The following is an 18,938-nucleotide window of genomic DNA, read 5'->3' as shown; positions in this document are numbered from 1 at the left end:
TTAAAGGATAAGACGATACATGATCAGTGGTGTACATTTAAGGAGTTATTTTACAAATTCCAAAAAAAGTATATTCCACTGAGAAAAAAAGGGTGTAAAAGAAAAGACAGCCATCCGTGGCTAAGTAAAGAAATTAAGGATAGTATTCGACTAAAAACAAGGGCATATAAGGTAGCCAAATCTAGTGGGAGGATAGAGGATTGGGAAAACTTTAAAAGACAGCAAAAAATAACAAAAAGATTGATTAAGAAAGGGAAGATACATTATGAAAGTAAATTAGCAAAAAATATAAAGACAGATAGTAAGAGTTTTTATAGTTATATAAAAAGAAAAAGGGTGGCTAAAGTAAATGTTGGTCCCTTAGAGGATGAGACCAGGAAATTAATGGTGGGAAATATGGAGATGGCAAAAACACTGAATGAATATTTTACATCAGTCTTTACAGTAGAGGACACCAAGAATATCCCAACACTTGACAAGCAGGGGGCTATAGGGGGGGAGAAGCTAAATACGATTAAAATCACTAAGGAAGTAGTACTTGGTAAAATAATGGGACTCAAGGCGGATAAATCACCTGGGCCTGATGGCTTACATCCCAGGGTTTTGAGGGAAGTGGCGGTAGGGATTGTGGATGCATTGGTAATAATCTTCCAAAACTCCCTGGACTCAGCAAAGGTCCCGGCAGACTGGAAAACTGCTAATGTAACACCCTTATTTAAAAAGGGCAGTAGACAGAAGGCTGGAAACTATAGACCGGTTAGCCTAACATCTGTGGTAGGTAAAATTTTGGAGTCCATTATTAAGGAGACAGTAACAGGACATTTGGATAATCATAATTTAATAGGACAAAGTCAGCATGGTTTTATGAAGGGGAAGTCATGTTTGACAAATTTGCTGGAGTTCTTTGAGGAAGTAACATATAGGGTGGATAAAGGTGAACCAGTGGACGTAGTGTATTTAGACTTCCAAAAGGCATTTGACAAGGTGCCACACAAAAGATTATTGCTTAAGATAAAAAATCACGGGATTGGGGGTAATATTCTGGCATGGATAGAGGATTGGCTATCTAACAGAAGGCAGAGAGTTGGGATAAATGGTTCATATTCAGACTGGCAATCAGTAACCAGTGGTGTTCCGCAGGGGTCAGTGCTGGGTCCCCAACTCTTTACAATCTATATTAACGATTTGGAGGAGGGGACCGAGTGTAACACGTCAAAGTTTGCAGATGATACTAAGATGGGAGGGAAAGTAGTGAGTGAGGAGGACATAAAAAACCTGCAAGGGGACATAGACAGGCTAAGTAAGTGGGCAGAGATTTGGCAGATGGAATACAATACTGGAAAGTGTGAGGTTATGCACTTTGGCAGGAAAAATCGTAGAGCAAGTTATTATCTTAATGGCAAGAAACTTGAAAGTACTGAAGTACAAAGGGATCTGGGGGTCCTGGTGCACGAAACTCAAAAGTTTAGTATGCAGGTGCAGCAAGTGATTAAGAAGGCCAATGGAATGTTGGCTTTCATTGCTAGGGGGATAGAATATAAAAATAGGGAGGTATTGCTTCAGTTGTACAAGGTATTGGTGAGACCGCACCTGGAATACTGCATACAGTTTTGGTGTCCATACTTAAGAAAGGACATACTTGCTCTCGAGTCAGTACAAAGAAGGTTCACTCGATTAATCCCGGGGATGAGGGGATGGACATATGAGGAGAGGTTGAGTAGATTGGGACTCTACTCATTGGAGTTCAGAAGAATGAGAGGCGATCTTATTGAAACATATAAGATTATGAAGGGGTTGGATCGGGTGGATGCAGGGAGGATGTTCCAGATGATGGGTGAAACTAGAACTAGGGGGCATAGTCTTAGAATAAGGGGCTGCTCTTTCAAAACTGAGATGAGGAGGAACTACTTCACTCAGAGGGTGGTAGGTCCATGGAATATGCTGCCCCAAAAAGCTGTCGAAGCTACATCATTACATAAATTTAAAACAGAAATAGACAGTTTCCTAGTAGAAAAGGGAATTAAGGGTTACGGGGAGCGGGCAGGAATTTGGACATGAGTCTAGGTTCGGATAGGTCATGGCCCTGTGGGTAGCGGAGCGGGCCCAGGGGCCGTGTAGCCTGATCCTGCTCCTGTTTTCGTGTGTCTAATGCTGTTAGATTCAGGAGATAGTCCTCTCATAGTGGATTGGCGGTTAGGATCAGATCAGCCATGATCTTATTGAATGGCAGAGCAGGCTCGAGGGGCAAATTGGCCTACTCCTGCTCCTATTTCTTATGTTCTTATGTTCTTATGAATACAGAGTGACTTTACCGCTTTCTCTATCTTTCCAGCCCATTCTGACAAACTGTTGACACCGTGCTCCTTTATACACCAATAAAATATATCTTGACTACATCAAAGGAAAATGTCAAAATGACGAATCTATTTCCCAAATCCTCTGGAAACAGATCCTCGATGGAAACAGTTTGCAATTGTTTACCTCAGAACCATTTCCCCAAAACCAGACTTCCTGATGTAATATTTTCTAGCATCTTTGACCAATTGTTACCTGCATCTAATGGACACCTACTGCCCATATTTATTACCCTAAAACTAAACATTAACCATTCATGGGTGATGTCATCACTGACACTTCTTCCCTTACACAAGCACTTTACATTTCAGAAACAAGCACTGCCTTCTCCCAGACACTTCAATGTCATCCTGTTTATATCTTGGAAAGCCTGACAATGCATTCCTTCTACGACACTTCCAGGAAAACCTGATGCTTTAAGATATAAAGTAGTTTAACTGTTAAACTTTTAACTTTCACGATGTCCAACATATCCGCCACTTTTTATTTCTTCTTCTAATGCATGCTCCTATAATGAGGTCAGCTGTTTATACAGGATAATTCTAGTCCATAAGTGCTGAACTATGTTTTAAACTGTCACCCACCATTCACGATTTCAAAAGGTAGATGTCCCCTTTTTAACGTTAGCATTACATCATATCATATACATTTAGGCCACGATTTTGCCGGTGCTCAGGGGGCGGGTTCAGAGGCGAGTCAGATGTTAAACTCGCAATGATTGACGGCGGGTCGGAAACCCACCGCGAACCCGCCTCCGTGTGTTTCAAGAGTGTCTGGTCTGTGATTTCACCACAGACCCGACACCAAGCAGCAGGTAAGGGATTTAAGGCACGTAACTCCTTGTTAGCTGCTTGTTAACTGCTATTTAGAGAGCCTTTTGCAATTTTCCAACATTTGATTGGGGTTTCACGACGTTCGGAGAACACGCCAGGTCAGTGTGTTGGGAAGACCAACGAGCTGGAAACTTCACAGCTGTAAATGCAGAATAAAAGCTGCTCTCTCAAATCTGCTCGATTTCAAATGTCAGAGGCTGCTGATTTCACAATTTGGGATACTGTCTTGAGGCTGTAAGTGTCTATTGTTAACTCTATATGCACTGTCACCTGCATTGCTGGACATAAAAGGCGCCCTCATCCATCATTTTGCCACTTTTAATTGGGATCACACAAATGGCAACGATGTCAAATGTTCAGACAAGATTAATTTATTCCAACATAATAAAAGAAAAGAAACTTAACATTGAATTTTATCAGGACACCCAAGTGAGTACCCTTGTGATCATTTATGTGTCAGCTTTCTCTTACGCGTGCTTCTACGTTGTGCTACCCCTGTGTTTTCAGCAGAGGTAGAGACAGCCTGCTCACTTCTGTGCTGCGCCTGCTTAGACACCTTTGGCAGTTGTCCTCTGGGTTTTGGAGCCTTTGCAGACACATCCCATTGTGCATCATCATGAGCATTCCATTTCTAATGACATCAGATATCATATGTGTCACTGGTGAAAGCCAAATAAGATGGATGGAGAAGCATTCTGACACCAGGTTGTTCAACTGAGCCCATCTCTCCGTTCCCCACTTCGAGCTGTTCCACTGATCCCACAATTTCCAGAGCGGCCTCCTCAGCTTTGGTCAGCTGTGATAAAGATGGTGGTCCTCCACCTGTTCTCTCGCTCTCCCTCTTATTGTGGGCTCTCTTTTCCTGCAATGAGGAAAGAAGTGGAGTTTCAGTGAGAGTGATGGAATGAGTGTAAAGAATGGATAGGATAGATGCTTAGAGGGAGACTGTGAAGGAGTGGGTTCCCATAACAAAGTTCCCTCCTTTTGAGTTGTTAGTTGTTATCAGTGCATAAACTTGAGGGTGGGTGTGAGGGGTGCTTTGTAAGATGGGGAAGTGAATCTGTGCATAGGGAGAGAGGGATGGGGGATGGTGCAAGGGATGTTAGGTTGAGTCAGGCTGTGCAGGAGTAGGATTAGCAATGCAGAGTGATGTGGATGTGATGACAGGCACAGCAGAATTAAGGTAAGTGAGCATTTATACTCAGAATGCAGGAGATCATTGAACCTTTACCTGCATTGGACCCAGGTGCGTCTGTACACAGACCCGGCATTGACCTCCTCAGCTATTCGCAGCCAGGATGCCTTTGTCTGCTGAGAAGGTTTCTTTCTTCCATCAGATGGGTACAGGACCTCCCGACATCCTCTGACTCCCTCCACAAGAACATGGAGGGAGTCCTGGTTGAAGCGGGGAGCTGCCTTTTGTTTCTCTGCAGACATCGTGGTGAGAAGCAGCAGTCAGAAGCACCAGAAACCACCTGAGATCTAAAGGGGAAATGGCCCCTTAAATGCACCGGCTGCAAACGCGTCAGCCTATCAGCTGGCCACAGCTGCACCTTGTGATCAGGGCGGGTAACCCACACGGCGGCTTAACGAGGCCAAGCAATGGGAAATTGTGTCAGCAGGCCAGCAGGAGCCGGCAGCAGGACGGGAACCCGCCCACTACCATTCCCGACACAAATCCGCCTCCAGGAACAAAATCACGGCCTTAATGTTCATGTTTTAAAATATAGGGGATGAAATTTGGCTCCTTTGCGCCTGTGACTAGCGCCTCTGGGGGCGCTAATGGGGCACAAAGGCATTATTACCCAGGGCGAGGGTGGGGGGCGGAAAAAGACCCTCCCACGAAATTCGGCGGGGCGTTGCTGAGGTGCTACCCGATAGTGCCGTGCCACCACCGGTAGCTCCCGGGCCACCGTGCCGCTGGTGATGACACCATAACCGTGCACGGCGACCCCTCAGCGCTCCGCCGTGTCCCCTTACCGCCCTGCAGCAGATACTCAGCTGCGCCACGTGAGGCTGCTGCGGGCGGTGTCAGTGCCAGCCTCGCGGGTCGTGAGCCGGGCCAACCTCTGCTCGCGGGGCGGAACTTACAGGGGAGTTGCAGCCTTGACCCTCGCCGCCATTGTCTTTCTATTGCTGACCTCCAGGTCGACCCTCCGTGGTGGTTCGTGGCGTGGTCCTGGCCGCCATCGCGCAGCCGGGCGCCCCGTCTCAGAGCCAGGCTGTGACCATGGCACCACGCTGCCCTGGTGGCCTAGTGTGGGCCATGGGAGGCCCTGCAGAGTGCGGAGCAGCCCCTCCCCTTTAACTGAAGTGCAGGGTGTTGTAACGCGGCAGTGCTCTGCGGCGCCTCCGTCAATCGCTGCCGATCGCGCCCCGACATCGCTTCAGTTACCACCCTACTAAGAAGTGGATCTCCCAAGATTGCGCTCCACTTCCTGGGCGGGGCGGTAAGGTGAGTTTCACGGCTGTGGCGGGACTTCCTCGCCGGGCGCAGGATGTCCCGCCTCGCCAGCGTTGCCGCCCCGAAATGGGGAGCTACCGAATTTCGCGCCCTAGCGGTCTTGTCTATGTTTAACTTGGGTAGTAATGTTACTCATCATGATACACACAAAGAAAATCTTAACACATTGTACAGAACATTACAGTTTACCATATGATCAAGTACTCAGAGATTAATAGAGTCTCCAGCTCTCCTTTTACAATTATACATCTTGTGGATGTTGTCTCTAACTATTGGCCCAGAAATTCGGGTCGGAGGCTTCCCACAGGTGCAAGCCTCCGACCTGCACGTACCTTGCGCGCCAGCCGTTGAGCTGTGGGCCCCTGTGGAATTGCGATCCTGGGCCTCCTCCAACTGCTGGCACGCAGTGCTTGCGTATCCCAGGGGCGCAGTTAGTTTGATGCGTCCCCTGGGATCACGTGGGCCATGGAGAGCCAATGGTAGCAGGGAATGCATCATTCATAAATTTGACAGGAAAAGCTGTCAAACGTAAAAATACTATCGGCCCCAAAACATCACTAAAGCTTCAAATAAATATTTTTAAAAATCACATTTTTAAAATAACTATAAATTACATGAAATAACTATTTTAAACAATCATTTAAATTTTTGGAAAAAAAATTACATTTTCTAACGGGGCTAAAAATAAACTTACCTTTCTTTAAATTATTTAAAAATAATAAACCTGTTGTGTATGTCCCTTTAAGGGAATAACTGGTCTTAGACTGCAGTACCAGCAGTGACCACCCCTGTATAAAACGCCCTAGCAGGCTTCTGTAGTTTCAGTTTCAAGCTGCCTCTTGTTCAGTAAAGTACCTGTTAAACTGTTCTCCCGAAGTCCAAGTATTATTCAGGCGCGGACTTTACAGTGGCGACGAGTAAGTTCGAACTCACCTGCAGTGTGGCATCATCTCACGGGGATCTCGCCTGAAAGGAAGGTCCTGGAAGGTCGTAGTCTGAGCAACGGGCATCGACGGAGGGCAACCGCCCAAAGAATCCATCGGTGTTTGGAGAATTGCGGGAGAGACTGTGGTTCCAGTGAATCGTGCTGGTAGCAGGTAGCGCGCTGACCCTTCCGGACTGCGGCGGGCCCAAGCTCGATCGAGCGGCTCTACAAATCGGGCCGCGCAGCGTCGCCAGATAAGAAAACAAGAGAGAGAGGGTGGAGCGCACAGGGCGCGGTCGGTGCTCGAGAACAGGACAGTGGAGAGAAACTAAACGGGGGGGAAGGAAAGCGAGACGCGCCGAAGCTGCGGGTCGCCGCCATTACCCCGTAGAACGCTAGGAGCAGCGTGGCAGTAAGGGGAAGAAGCAAAAGCACGGGAGGTGCCATTTTATCCTGTTGGGGAAGAAGCAAAAGCGCGGGAGGCGCCATTTTATTCCATTGGGGAAGAAGCAAAATCGCCCAAGATGCCGAAAAGCGGCAGTATCACTGCTTTCGACAACGAGGTAGAAGACTGGACCACGTATGTGGAAAGAATTGAAGTGTACTGCAAGGCAAATGAGGTGGCTGATGGAAAGAGGGTGTCGGTATTATTAAATCTGATGGGTGCGAGTACGTACGGCCTATTGCGGAATTCAATTACCCCAGCTAAACCAATGGAGAAAAGTTTTGAGGAGATTGTTCATATCTTACAGGAACATCTAAGCCCTACAGCACTGCTGATAGCAGAAAGATTCAAGTTCCATAAAAGAAATCGGCACAAAGATGAGAGCAATGCTGACTATCTTACGGAACTACGCAAGTTATCGAAGCACTGCCAGTTCGGAGCAGGACTGGCAGACACCTTACGGGATAAGTTTGTCTGCGGGCTCCAGAGTGAAGGAACCCAGAAACGACTACTTTCAAAAAAGAACCTGACGCTAGAACAGGCTTTCAGCATGGCCGTATCCTACGAAGCAGCAGCACGGGGAGCTGCGGAAATACAACAGAAACCACAAGAATACAGCACTAACGAAATGGCGTATGGAGCCGAAAAGTGCTATCGCTGCGGCAGAACAACCCATGAGCAGAAGGACTGCTGGTTTAAAGACAAAATATGCAGGCAATGCGGGAAAATGGGACATATAGCAAGAGTCTACAGGTCGGGAAAGAAGACCAACATGACAAGAACGACTAAGGAACAGTACAGGAAAGTAAGGAAACTGACAGATAGTAGTTCAGAAGATCTGGAGAGTGATAAGGACTCCGGGAACAGGCGACTAAGTTGTTTAAAGTTACACAACGTGATCGCAAAAGAAGATCACCGAACCATTTGGGTCACCCTCATGATAGCAGGGTCCCCAGTGAAGATGGAATTGGACACAGGATCAGCCCTAATTGTCATGAATCGATGAGACTATGAGCGGCTATTCTCACACATAGCCTTAAAGGACACGTCCATTGTATTGAAGACATACACGGGGCAAAAGGTCTACCCCAGAGGAAAAATAAGGGTGCCAGTTGAATATAACGGAAAGGAAACACAGAAACTATACATGTATATACTACGAGATGGAGGACCACCATTATTGGGACGTGAATGGATCCGAAGACTACAATTGGATTGGCATTCCATTCTGGCACTAAATGTGACTGACAAAAAAGATGATGACGTCACACCTGGACGTCTGTCACAAATTCTATCTGACGCGGAAGAGGTGTTCCAACAAGGACATGGGACTCTAAAAGGAGTAAAGGCAACCATAAAGATTGAGGATAACGCTACCCCAAAATTTTTCAAGGCCAGACCGGTGCCATGCGCAATACGCCCAGCTGTGGAAGCTGAACTGGAGAGTCTGGAGCGTTCGGGGGTTCTGTCTTAGGTGGACTGGAGCGAGTGGGCCACACCCATCGTTCCTGTAATGAAGAAAGCATTGAGCAGCACGCCTGGGGAGCCAAGGAAAGTTCGCATCTGTGGGGACTTCAAAGTGACTGTGAACCCAGTCCTGCACACAGTACAGTAGCCAGGGCGTTTGCGTGGTGGCCGGGAATCGATAAAGAAATCGAGGATATGACCAAGAGATGCACAGCATGCCAGAAGGTCTAAAACGCTCCACCACAGGCCCCGCTACATCCATGGGAGTGGCCCTCATCTCCATGGCAACTGGTGCACATTGATTTCGCTGGTCCATTTATGGACTCAATATTTCTAATCGCTGTGTACGCCTATTCGAAATGGCCAGAGGTCATTAAAATGTCCTCCACCACCACGGAGAAAACTATTGCAGTCCTAAGGACCATCTTCGCCAGGAATGGGTTGCCAGAACAGATCTGTTCCGACAACGGCCCACAGTTTGTGTCTGAGGATTTCCGGAGGTTCCTGAAGAATAATGGGGTGAAACATTACACATCTGCCCCATATCATCCAGCCACAAATCGATTGGCTGAGAGGTTTGTTCAGACCTTTAAAAAGGCCATAAAGGCAATGTATAATGATGGCATACCACTGCAACACAAGGTGGATAACTTTCTGTTTGCTTACCGGAATGAGACGCATGCAGTAACCAACCAAACTCCAGCCGTACTGTTTTTCAACCGGAGACTAAGATGTCGCTTGGATTTGCTCAAACCAAACATAAGACGAGATGTTGAGGATAAGCAGTTCCAGCACATAAATGAGAAGCCAACCAGGAGCTTCAAGATAGGGCAACCAGTCTTGGCCCGCGACTACCGAACAGAAAAATGGCAGCCAGGCACGATATGCACACAGCAGGGACCACTAATGTACACAGTGGGCGTTGGAGAGAGCATCATGAGACGCCATGCTGACCAGATTCTAGAGTCACAGGAACAAGCCAAACCTGTACCACAAGCATGTGCACCTGGTAATGAACCCGAAGTACAGATTGCGTCTACCTCAGAAGCAGGGGTATTGGAAGCTGACGAACCAACCAATGACAATGAGCCAGAATTGACTCCACCGCCAGAACAGGATACTCGAGAAAGGCGCTATCCAGCCCGGATCAGGAAGCCTCCTCAAAGACTGAACTTATAAATGACTATTCCAGTGGATGTATATATTACTGAGAAAATTGTAATTGTAATTAGTTATTATTTAGTTGTTAAATGAATGTTATGTACTGTTTATCTAAAAGGGGAGGAATTGTTGTGTATGTCCCTTTAAGGGAATAACTGGTCTTAGACTGCAGTACCGGCAGTGACCACCCCTGTATAAAAGGCCCTAGCAGGCTTCTGTAGTTTCAGTTTCAAGCTGCCTCTTGTTCAGTAAAGTACCTGTTAAACTGTTCTCCCAAAGTCCGTGTATTATTGAGGCGCGGACTTTACAAAACCTGTGGAAAAAATGTTTTAATTTTAATTAATTCACCACTTACCTTGTTAAAAGCAGACCTTGCGACTGCTTTTTGCATGTCTAACTGCTGGAGACTTAATTTCCCGGAAAAACCTGTAAAAAAAACGTAAGTTCAATGCGCACGTGCTGCCTCTCCTGCGCATGCGTTTGACTTTTGAACCCCTTCTTTCAGGGGATGGAAGTGCCGGTTTCCCGCGCATGCGCAGTGCATGCAGGAAACCGGCACTTTCGTTGGGCCTACGCGTCAGTACCCTGTGCGTACTCACGCGTTGGGACCCGAATTTCTGGGCCATTATTTCCCACTAACTTTCAGTTATTCCAACTTCATTGTGATCTCCACCCTAAATTTTAGAAATCGAAATCCTATGTCCCAACTTTTTTAATTCCAATCCCTCTGATAGGCCCCAGTGCATTTAACTCTAAGGTTTTCTACAGTCTGAGCAAAGTCCTGTAACTGACTCCGAGCTCCCGTCTACAGGAGGCTCACAATCAGCTGGTCCCTTGGCGGTGATGTCGTCCATGTGGCGTGTCCCAGCCACATCCGCCTGGAAAGTTTGGCTGAGGGTCCTCTGCTGCCAGCAGGTCTTGATTGGTTTTTGACACCAGCCCAGCCTCACATCCTCTTCCTCTCACTTGCTTCTTTTGGGGTAAAGCACGCACTGTAATATTCTGGGGTTCAGCAGGAGGCCCCATTGGCTGCCCATTCCTCCACATCATCCAGCCGTGTCTGGGGCTTTCCTGATGCTATTTCCCACCTCGTGGAGGATACCCAACCGGTGATGTCATCAGCAACTGTGAGGAAGCTCCAGTCCTGTATCGAGGTGTTGGAGTGTTGTTGCCATAAATGAGGAATGGGGGTGGGCCGTGTACGGATGGAGTGGTCCACTTCCTTTACCAAGCTGCTGTCTAGTTCCTTGTGATTGGGTTTGGTGTGGACAGGGCAGAGGTTATCATTGAAGAACTCTGCTCTCTCTGGGCCTGTCTCCAAAGGCCAAGAGACTAGTCCCACTGATTATTCATGAATCCAAGAGCATATTTCAAATGAATCGGTTTCTGCATGTGAAGCCAGCCAAGAATTTACCAGCGGAGAATGTAAACAGGAGTTGGGAACATTTTTTTAAAATTTGTTTATGGGATGTGGGCGTCGCAGGCAAGGCCAGCATTTATTGTTCATCCCTAATTGCCCTTGCGAAGATGGTGGTGAGCCGCCTTCTTGAACCGCTGCATTCTCCCACAGTACTGTTAGGGAGGGAGTTCCAGGATTTTGACCCAGCGATGATGAAGGATCGGTGATATACTTCTAAGTCAGGATGGTGTGTGACTTGGAGAGGAACTTGGAGGTGATGGTGTTCCCATGCGCCTGCTGCCCTTGTCCTTCTAGGTGGAAGAGGTCGCAGGTTTGGAAGGTGCTGCCGAAGAAGCCTTGGCAAGTTGCTGCAGTGCATCTTGTAGATGGTAGACACTGCAGCCACAGTACGCCAGTGGTAGAGGGAGTGAATGTTTAAGGTGGTGGATGGGGTGCCAATCAAGTGGGCTGCTTTGTCCTGGATGGTGTCGAGCTTATTGAGTGTTGTTTGAGCTGAACTTATCCAGGCAAGTGGAGAGTATTCCATCACAGTCCTTATTTGTGCCTTGTAGATGGTGGAAATGGTTTGGGGAGTCAGGAGGTGAGACACTCACCGCAGAATACCTAACCTCTGACCTGCTCTTGTTGCCACAGTATTTATGTGGCTGGTCCAGTTGAGTTTCTGGTCAATGGTGACCCCCAGGATGTTGATGGTGGGGGATTTGGCGATGGTAATACCGTTGAACGTCAAAGGTCGGTGGTTAGACTCTCACTTGTTGGAGATAGTCATTGCCTGGCACTTGTGTGGCGCGAATGTTACCTGCCACTTATCAGCCCAAGCCTGAACGTCATCCAGGTCTTGCTGTATGTGGGCATGGACTGCTTCATTATCTGAGGAGTTCTGAATGGTGCTGAATCAGCGAACATCCCCATTTCTGACCTTATGTTGGTGGGTAGGTCATTGATGAAGCAGTTGAAGATGGTTGGGCCTAGGACACAGCCCCGAGGAACTCCTGCAGCAATGTCCTGGGGCTGTGATGATTGACCTTCAAGCACCACAACCACAACTGTAAGATCCACAAAATTTGAACATTGTATTATAAGGGTCCTTTGGCAGAATAGGCCCTGTTTTAAAGACTGTTTTAAAAGAAGCCCAGGAAAAAGGGACATATAAAATGGCTGCCAGACCCCATGACTAGCATTTTGGACACTTTAAAATGGTTCCTGCAATCCCCAGACAGCCTTTGTGGATTCAACCCACAGTAAGTTCTGGAAGCCGTTTCGGAGAAAACGAAACCAGACAGAAACACATAGAGATAGATTGGATGCAGATCCAGTCAGATCGGCCTGTAGATAAAGACCGTCTAAATGTTTACCCAGACAAAGGGAAACAGTTTTATATTCATAATGGGTGCATCAAAGACCCATTAAAGTCATCAAGAGGACATTCAGAACAATGCAGGGTCATTCCAGACCAGAGATGGCCATCACCGGCCATCCCGAAAGCAGTTTAAATATAATAACTACCCCGCTGTGATACAAGCCCGCCAAAAGTTAAACAAAGACTAACCTTGATTTGGCGGAAGATAGAGGCTTCTCTTGAGAAGTATATTTGGGGAACCCGGGGTAGCCATCGAGAGCGATTAGCCATCGAGGACGCTGGTCATCCTCCTTCACAGATCACCAGCTCGGAAGAAGAAGAAGAAAATGAGGCAGCCATCAAGAAGGTGATTCGAGTCTGTGTCCCGCCCCGGGGTAACCATCGGGAGATCATCGACAAACCCCGGGCCGCTGACGAGACCAAGGGCAGCAGCCCTACAGAAGAAACCCATGTGAAAATGGTAACCAGCTAGAGACCCCTCTAACCGTGGTCTCCGTCCCCGCCGACGTCCAGGCCTGCCAGTGTCCAGCCTGCCCGTGACCTTCACCTCGAGGAGAGAGAGAGTAGAGTAGCGCAGCTCGCTGTGGCTCCACTGGCCACGCGGAAACAGGATGCCTGAGGGGATCAAAACGCAGACTTGTTTCAAAACTCTATACTTTTCCAACTGGATTGGTGAGCATGTTTCTGGCCCTTCATAATCGGATCTAGATAGGTTTAAGGGGGTGGGCATTTTGGGTATAATTAACATGAGTTGTCCCTCGATGTTCTGTGTGTTTCCCCATTTCATGATGACGTTTGTAAAGTATAATATGCCTGTATCTATTTTAGTTAGTACTGTATTTTGATTTGTTTTTCCCTCCCATGTACCCTCTTATTTGCTTGCATTTGATTTGTTTTTCCTTATGCAATAAAATTTCATTTTGTTTCATTAAACTTGGTCCATAAGAGTATTCTCTGCATTGTAGTTCCTGCATCTAAGTCCAGTGTCTAGAACCTAAGGGGTGAGTGGGTCGAACCACTCAAGGTCTTACTGTGCAAGAGGGAGAGAGAGGCCTCTAGAGAGAGAAACCTCTGCGATCCAGATAGGAGGAAACCCCTTATACAATCATTCACACCTCATCTAGAGTCATCTTTTGTTTCTTAACTTGTCCCATTACCTCTCTTTATGCCTTGCACCATCATTCCTTTTGTCAGTCAATCTCTCCTGCCTTCCAGCCTGTCACAGACCACCAGGGCAGCACGGTGGCATAGTGGTTAGCACTGTTGCCTCACAGCGCCAGGGACCCGGGTTCGAATCTGGCCTTGGGTGACTGTCTGTGTGGAGTTTGCACATTCTCTCCGTGTTTGCGTGGGTTTCCTCCGGGTGCTCCGGTTTCCTCCCACAGTCCAAAGATGTACGGGTTAGGTTGATTGGCTATGATAAATTGACCCTTAGTGTTAGGGGGATTAAATACATGGGGTTACGGGGATTGGGTGGGATATGTGTCAGTGCAGGCTTGATGGGCCGAAATGGCCTCTATCTGCACTGTGGGGTTTCTGTGATTCTGTGATTCCCTTTGTTCTTTCCGCCCCATCTCCCTGCACCTGCTTAAAAATCTCTCTTCTCTAAACTTTTCTAGTTCTGACGAAGGGTCCTCGACCCGAAACGTTGACTCTGTTTCTCACTCCTCAATGCTGCCTGACCTGCTGAGTGTTTCCAGCATTTTCTGTTGTTAAACCACAGCCATCTTCCTTTGTGTTAGTTATGACTCCAGCCAGTGGAGAGTTTTCCTTCCAATTCCCATTGACTTCAGTTTTACTAGGGCTCCTTGATGCCACACTCGGTCAAATGCTGCCTTGATGTCAAGGGCAGTCACTCTCACCTCACCTCTGCAATTCAGTTCTTTTGTCCATGTTTCGACCAAGGCTGTAATGGGGTCAGGAGCCGAGTGGTCTTGGCGGAACCCAAACTGGGCATCAGTGAGCAGGTTATTGGTGAGTAAGTGCCGCTTGATAGCACTGTCGATGACACCTTCCATCACATTGCTGATGATTGAGAGGAGACTGATGGGCCGTAATTGGCCGGATTGGATTTGTCCTGCTTTTTGGAGGATGGACAAGATGTCTGCTGGGCTGGCAGCTTCTTTCTGAACTGCTCGTCTCTTCAACTGTATCCGTGGTCATCCATTGCCATCCTTTGCCCTTTCTTCCCCCAGTCTGCTCTCTTCAGTTGCTTAAGATACCCTGCCTCTGATAGTGAAGGCATTTCAGCCCAAACTACAAGTTCAAACTACAAGTTTAAAGCTCCCCCTGCAGACTCCACTGCCCATCCCCCAGTGTCTTTGTTCTCACTGAGCTCCTTCAACTGCTGGAACTCTGCTGACCCTTGCCCTCTATCACTGGATTCCTCGCGGACAGGACCTCGGTGACTGCACCGTTTGACTCAGCGGCTCTGGCACTGCTTTGTTTTTTAGTCACTTCAAGTCTTAAGCTGCGGAATTCTTTCGTCAAATTAGTTTCCGATCTCCTGGTCTTCTCCGGACATCTAGACTATATTTCTGCTTTGAACTACATTGGATTACACTATGTTTCTGCACTGGATTACACTGTAAGACTTAGCTGCTGTGTCTCTATCTCTGAAAAGGAAAAATGATTTTTACCTTTAACCCTCGGGCTGTGTGTCTGCTGAACTGGTTCTACTGGTTTTTCAGCTCTGCTGGATTGTAGGTAGGAGCTCCACTTGCTGTCCGGTGATTCATTTTGCCGGTTTTCAGCTTCGCTGGTCACTGGTTTATGGTTTTACTTTTTCTCCGCCGCTTTGATCTATGGTGACCTCCAACTTGCATCAATTTCACCATCATCTTTCTGCACTGCTACCGACTCTCATTCCGACAGCAACATCCTCCATCCTCGAACTCTCTACCCTTCAAATAGCTTCTGGACTTCACTCACCTGCTTTGGACAGCAGTTCGTCGAAGCTCCGTGCCGGCCCCATCCTGCTCACGTCAGCTTGTCCTTCCATGGGACCTCTGACTTTGACCCTGGTCTCCCTGTTATTGTCTCCAACCTATTCCCTGCTACCAGGAAATATGTATCCCATTAATTATTACATTAAACCAGGCCTATGTAACCTGAGCTTTTCCCGTTTCCATTCGTTTTCGCACTTTGGCTGTCGCTCCAAACCCGAGCCATTCCACTTTTTCCCCCATTTTCCTTTTCTCTCTATCCCTCCCTGTCCGCTCTCTCCTGTCGTCATGCCTCCTTTCCTCTCTCCTCTCTCGGATACACTGCCCTCCCAAATCCCTACCCCAATCCTTCATTACACTTTGACCTTTCTACTCTCCTGCCGCCATCCCAGGATTGACTCCCTCTTAGATAAGCCTACAGCTCCTCTCTGTGCCTGTCTAGGCATCCTACGAAGGGCCCATCGATGCACTGATCGCAGCCGCAACAATCCCAACTGTCCCATCCTGCTCTCTGGCCAACCTTCCAGCCCAGCGCGCCCACTGGGGGCAAATCTTGCCAATCTCCTCCCCGTCCAACTCATCCCCCCCAGCGCTGACACTGTGGATGCTGGCAGCGGGGCAGCCATCACCGACCCTCTCCGCATCTCCCTCCAGAATGTCCGTTCACTTGCCAACAAGGCCCTTGCCATCCATGAGCTTATCGTGGATGATTGCATTGACATCATGGCCCTGACGGAAACTTGGTTGAGGGGTAATAACACCTTACCACCTGGCTAGACCTTCCACCACTTGCCCCGCTCAGACCGCCGTGATGGCGGTGTGGCTCTCATCACCAAATCTCACCTTGGTCTGTCCCGCTATTCCTCCGCCACTTTCTCCTCCTTTGAGCATCTCACCTTATTCCACCCATCTCACCTCTCATTTAAAAACCTTGTTCTCTACCGCCCACCCAAGTCCCATAAACATTTTATTACTGAGATATTTTCAATGCTCTCCTCCCTCAGCCTCTGCACCGAATGACTTCTCATCCTCGGTGATTTCAACCTCCATCTCAATTCATCATGCTCTCTCCCCTCTGAGTTCACCAGCCTTCTATCCTCCCTTTATCTCTCCCTCCATGTAAACTCCCCAACCCATACTCACGGCCACTCCCTTGACCTTGCCATCCATCGTGTCAATTGCAGATAAAGCCATCGCTGACCATTTCCTTGTATCGCTCTCCACCCACATCCCCCTTCCACCCCCCCTACCCCACAACCCTACTTCCTTCTGTGTCTGCCCCTGGAAAAAACATAGAAACATAGAAGATAGGAGCAGGAGTAGGCCATTTGGCCCCTCGAGCCTGCTTCGCCATTCAATGAGATCATGGTTGATCATCCAAATTCAGTACCCTGTTCCTGCCTTCTCTCCAGATCCCTTGATCCCTTTAGCCTTAAGAAATATATACAACTCCTTCTAGAATATATTTAATGAATTGGCCTCTACTGCCTTCTTTGGCAGAGAATTCCACAGGTTCACCACTCTGTGGGTGAAGAAATTCCTCCTCATCTCTGTCCTAAATGGCTTACCCCTTATCCTTAGACTGTGACCCCTGGTTCTGGACTCCCCGACCATCGGGAACATCCTTCCAGCATCTAGTCTGTCTAGCCCTGTTAGAATTTTATAAGTTTCGATGAGATCCCCTCTCATTCATCTAAACTCCAGCGAGTACAAGCCCAATCGACCCAATCTCTCCTCATACGTCATTCCTGCCATCCCAGGTATCGGCCTGGTGAATCTTCGCTGCACTCCTTCCATGGCAAGGACATCCTTCCTCAGATAAGGCGACCAAAACTGCACACAATACTCAAGATGTGGCCTCACCAGGGCCCTGTACAACTGCAGCAAGACATCCTTGTACCTGTACTCAAACCATCTCGCTACGAAGGCCAACATACCATTTGCCTTCTTAACCGCCTGCTGCACCTGCATGCTTAGTTTCAGCGACTGGTGCACAAGGACGCCCAGGTCTCGTTGCACTTCCCCTTCTCCCAATCTATTGCCATTTAGATAATAACCTGCCTTCCTGTTTTTGACACCAAAGTGGATAATCTCGCATTTATCCACGTTATATTGCATCTGCCATGTTTCTGCCCAATCACCCAACCTGTCCAAATCATAATGGAGTTTCTCAGCATCCTCCTCACAGCACACACGCCCACCCAGCTTTGTGTCGTCTGCAAACTTGGAGATATTACATCTAGTTTCCTCGTCCAGATCATTAATATATATTGTGAATAGCTGAGGTCCAAGGACCGATCCCTGCGGTACCCCACTAGTCACTGCCTGCCACTCGGAAAAAGAGCCGTTTATTCCAACTCTTTGATTTCTGTCTGCCAACCAGTTCTCTATCCAAGTCAATACCTTGCCCCCAGTCCCATCTGCCTTAATTTTACATGCTAATCTCTTATGCGGGACCTTATCGAAAGCCTTTTGAAAATCCAAATACACCACATCCACTGGTTCTCCCTTATCTATTTTACCAGTTACATCCTCAAAAAATTCCAGAAGATTAGTCAAGCACGATTTACCTTTTGTAAATCCATGTTGACTTTGTCCGATCCTGTCACTGCTTTCCAAGTGCTCAGCTATTACATCCTTTATAATGGACTCTAGCATTTTCCCCACTACCGATGTCAGGCTTACCGGTCTGTAATTCCCTGTTTTCTCTCTATCACCCTTTTTGAACAGTGGGGTAACATTAGCTACCCGCCAATCCATGGGTACTGTTCCAGAGTCTATCGAATTTTGGAAGATGAGCAACAATGCATCTATTATTTCTAGGGCCACTTCCTTAAGTACCCTAGGATGTAGATTATCAGGCCCTGGGGATTTATCGGCCCTCAATCCCATCAATTTCCCTAACACCATTTCCCTACAAATACTGTTTCCTATCAGGTCCTCCCTTTCATTAGACCCTATGTTCCCCGACATCTTTGGGAGGTTATTTGTGTCCTCCTTTGTGAAGACAGAACCAAAGTATGTATTTAATTGATCTGCCATTTCTTTGTTCCCCATTATAAATTCCCCTGTTTCTGACTGCAAGGGACCTACGCTTGACTTCACCAATCTTTTGCTCTTCACATATCTATAAAAGCTTTTACAGTCAGATTTTATGTTCCCTGCAAGATTACTCTCATAATCCCCCCTTTTTCCCCCTCTTAATTAATCCCTTTGTCCTCCTTTGTTGGATCCTAAACTGCTCCCAATCCTCAGGTTTACTGCTTTTTCTGACCAATTTATATGTCCTCTCCTTGGATCTTATGCTATCTCTAATTTCCCTTGTTAGCCACGGTTGAGTCATCTTTTTTGTTTTATTTTTATGCCAAACTGGGATGAACAATTTCTGTAGTTCATCCATGCGATCTTTGAATGTTTGCCATTGCCCATCCACCGTCAACCCTTTGAGCGACATTCCCCAATCAATCCTACCCAACTTGCACCTCATACCATTGTAGTCTCCTTTATTTAAATTCAGGACCCTAGTCTCTGAGTCAACTATTTCACTCTCCATCTTAATGAAG

The sequence above is a fragment of the Somniosus microcephalus genome, unplaced genomic scaffold (assembly GCF_052327205.1).
Source record: "Somniosus microcephalus isolate GS21.2 unplaced genomic scaffold, FLI_Smic_1.0 scaffold432, whole genome shotgun sequence".
NCBI classification, from domain to species: domain Eukaryota; kingdom Metazoa; phylum Chordata; class Chondrichthyes; order Squaliformes; family Somniosidae; genus Somniosus; species Somniosus microcephalus.
Note: the sequence above shows the minus strand (reverse complement) of the source record.